The sequence below is a fragment of the Muntiacus reevesi genome, chromosome 4 (genome assembly GCF_963930625.1).
Source record: "Muntiacus reevesi chromosome 4, mMunRee1.1, whole genome shotgun sequence".
NCBI classification, from domain to species: domain Eukaryota; kingdom Metazoa; phylum Chordata; class Mammalia; order Artiodactyla; family Cervidae; genus Muntiacus; species Muntiacus reevesi.
This window is the reverse complement of record NC_089252.1, coordinates 76,048,489-76,052,309: the sequence shown is the minus strand read 5'-3', so window position 1 is coordinate 76,052,309 and position 3,821 is coordinate 76,048,489. Positions and strand designations below refer to the sequence as shown.

General features: G+C 47.2%; 1 pseudogene; it reads left to right on the top strand.

Moving 5' to 3' along the window:
* Positions 1–2,638: 2,638 nt before the first annotated feature.
* LOC136167458 (ribonuclease H2 subunit B pseudogene) lies at positions 2,639–3,601 on the top strand (annotated as a pseudogene).
* Positions 3,602–3,821: the final 220 nt, after the last annotated feature.

Below are 3,821 nucleotides of genomic sequence, written 5' to 3'. Positions count from 1 at the left end.
GCAAAAGGGCTTAAAATGAGAGTGAGTGCGGGTAGGTGTGCGTCTTCCTCGAAAGTGGACTATCCCAATAGGAGAGCAGATGTTACGTACCTGCTAAGAGAACAAGCCTCAGTCCCCGACATCTCTTACCACCTACAATGGATGAAGACTGGGTGACTTCGAGTCGACGTATACTCTCCTGCTCCCGCTATCTGTAGCGCAAGGCTGCGGATGAGGCGATCCCCGGCCTCCCCAACCCCACTCCACGCCAGCACCCCCGCCCCCCGAACCCTGCAGCGCCCCTCCTCCGCCTTTCCCACCAGCCAGCCCGCCGCAGCAGCGTCCCGGGCTCCACCTCGCTTCCAAAGGCCAGCTTCAGCGAACCGAATGTGCCCCGGGTGCACAGGAACTTGACTACTTCCCAGAAGCAGCGCCGCATCGCTCCAGGCAGCAGGGGGTGCTAGCAGAATCCGGGGGAGGCGTCGGGGAAGGCGGCTGCGCACACCTTATCCCAAGCGGCCTTCGGCCTTCCTGCCACGTGTGCGCCCGCCGCGACAGACCCCAGGCCGGATCGAGGGCGCTCAGCGATTGGACGGCGGCCTCACGTGACGGACGCTCACGTGTGTTGCGTGGCCAATAGAGGCTCCGCGAGGGCCTCGAGGGACGGGCGCCGGCAGGCCCCGGGAGCCTTACTTCCGCGGCGTGCTGCTTTCCCCGTTAGGTTTAACTGCGCGCAACACTCCTGGCCAGATTTGCGAGGTCGACAGTGGTACTGTGGTTGCTGTTGTGGAATAACTCTTCGTGGCTTAGCAGTTTGAATCCTTGCCATTCGGTGTCAACACGGGCTTCCCCTCCCAGGTGTCGCCCCACATCTGTTCAGTCAGACTGTGTGTTTTAACAAGACTCCCAGGAGATCTACATGCGCCTTAGATATGCTTGGGGCACAGAGTGCCAGAGAGCTGCAGACTCAGCAAGAAAGCGGGCTTGGGTTAAGGCTTCTGACGATTCAGAGGCCCAGATAGTCCCAGTGCCCAATATTGTGAGCAGTTCATTACCATTACTACACGTTTGAGTAAGCAGATTGATTTGATGATAAAAGATAAAATTAAGAAACTTACTAACACCATGATGTTAACTAGAGCACCCTGAACTGGGACTGTGGAGGGCAAGGAATACCTTATCCCACATTTATTTAAAAAGCAATGAAAACAAACCTGAGATGGCTTATAGACAAAAGATGATCCATTGAGTTCTGGGAGACCCACTCGAACTCTCCCTTAACTTCAGGGGCCAAAGTCACAAATTTAAGGGGCTGCAGGGGCCAGGGAGGGAATATGAATGTGCAGAATTCCCCATACAGGTTACAGTGAGACAGGACGGATGGTGTGGCCTGTGATGACCTAGGGAGAGTGCCTTGTGTCTTATGCCTTCTCTCCAACCTTCCCTCCGTCTCTTCCTCTCTTCACTCTGTTCATTTCTCAGTTAAACAAATTAGCTAATAATAATTAATACAAACTCTGGGCCAGGCCCCTTCCAGGCAGCAGAGTTGCCAGGATGACATAAGGTCTCAGCGTTCCTCCAGTTTTGACTTTTTGCAAAACTCAGTTCTAACTCCGTCCTGAGCTGGCCTAAGGCTTTATTCCTCTTTTCCTTGACCCGAGTGACTTTATGTATTGGGTTGTGGCCCCTAAAAAGACATTCTGAAGTCCTCATCGCCAGTGCTTGTGAATGTGAGCTTATTTGGAAATGGAGTAATCTCATCCTGCAGCAGCTTGAAGCAGGATTTCAGTTGCCAGCCAGAGTGCCACAGTTCCAGGCTGCAGCAGTAACCTTCATGGTAGTTTGAATCACTTTTATGGGGCATTTTTTCTGGCTTTTATGTGGGCAGTCATCTTGCTTTGCCTGGTATATCTCAGGGGCCTCCCATGTGTGAACACACATCTCTTAGCCGAGATGGGTTCTAGTGAAGAGGGCTATAGGTAGGTTGATATCACTTACATGAGGTGATGCCCCCTCCCTCTTGACCTCCGAGCAACCTTTCTGGACACGTCTAGTTGGGAAGGTCTCACTGACTTTGAGAATGAGAAATACGAGGTCTCTTGTCTGGGCAGGTCTCAACTCTTCTCTCAATCCTGCTACTTTGGAGTATCTGTCCACAGGGAGAAATTCCAGCTGCTCAGCCTGGGGACCATCTATCTCTTGCCTCAGAGACATTGCAAATGTAGTCAAATTAAGGTCATTAGAGTGAGTCCTACTCTGACTAGTGTTCTTGGAAGGACATATGTACACCTGTGGCTGATTCATGTTGATGTTTGATGGAAAACAAAATTCTATAAAGCAATTACTCTTCAATTAAAAAATAAAAAGGAGACAGAGGTGGGAGAGTCACGTGGCCATGGAAGCAGAGATTGGAATGATACATCAAAAACCCAAGGGACCTTCTCCCGCCATTTGCCACTGAGCCTGCGCTCTGAGGGCTGAGGCCTGTGGCCGCCGGCAGCAGACGAGCATGGCAGGTGGTGCAAGCGATAGGGACGGGCTCGCGCCTGGCAGCACGTGTTCCTGCTCCCAGCATTCTCAAAATGACATTTTCGAGATGGAGAACGGATTAGTGGTTGTCCGGAATTAGAGAATATATTTAAAGGATGCTTCAAAGAAGATGAAAAGTGGGCTTGTGTTTGTAGAACTGGCTAACCCTGTTCAGGGGAAGGAGCCATTTACTTGTTCAATATGTGTCTACCACAGCAGTTTGAAATAAAAGTTTTCAAGAAAAAAAAAACATTCTTGGTTTATAAATGAATCAGTTCCATCAGGAGGTCTTCTTCACTTTGCCACACCTATGGACCCACTATTGCTGCTTCTCCACTACCTTATAAAGTCCAATAAAGAGGGGAAGTTTGAGCCCCTGGATCAAGTTGTGATGGATGACATGTTCCCAGATTGCATCTTGTTGCTGAAGCTTCCTGAACTTGAGACGTTACTTTGACACGTGACAGAGGAAAAAGAAGTAGATAAGAAGAAATACTAGAAGTACAGCAAAGAGAAGACATTAAAATGGCTAGAAAAAAAAAGTTAATCAGCCTATAGCAGCATTAAAAACCAATAAGGTAAAAAAAAAAAAAAAAAACCAATAAGGTAAATGTCACTGCCCAGGTACAGTCTACTGCATTTTTCTCTGGGGGCCAGGTTTCCAGTGACAAGGACGAGGATTATGTTCATTATGCCCATGGTCTGATATCTGATTACATCCCTAAACAATTAAGTGGTGACTTATCTAAATATTTAAAGCTTCCAGAACCCCCAGCTTCAGTGCTGAACCCTCTGTCAAAGAAAGCAAAGTTATCAGATGAGACTGTAAAGGCAAAATAATAATTACATTAAGTTTAACTCCAAAGATTTCAAGACTGTAAAGGAAAAGAGCAAAAGACCACAGCTCAGAAGGCCCTGGCTAAAGTTGACAAAGAGTGGAATGAAAAGTATTGATTCCTTTTTTGGTGCAGAACATGTTAAAAAAAAATTGGAAAGATTTGAACCTTTGAAAGTGAAATTGAGCAAAAATATCTTCCTTCTTCATGTTCCACTTTCATCCTTCCTCCTTGCTACTGTACTTCTGAACCTTTAATTACCTACCACCTTTTGAAAAAAGGTAGGATGAGGGCAATTTTCAGATTTACTCAAACATTTCTTTGTATTCGAATTCTGTGTTTCCTGAATATGGGAAAAGTAATTGTGAAACATCATGGCTTATAGCCTTTGGAGTTTACTTGACATCATGAAAAGTAATCAAGTCAGTAGAATTAACCTTTAGCACCACAAATTCCTCAATAAACTGACATGTGACA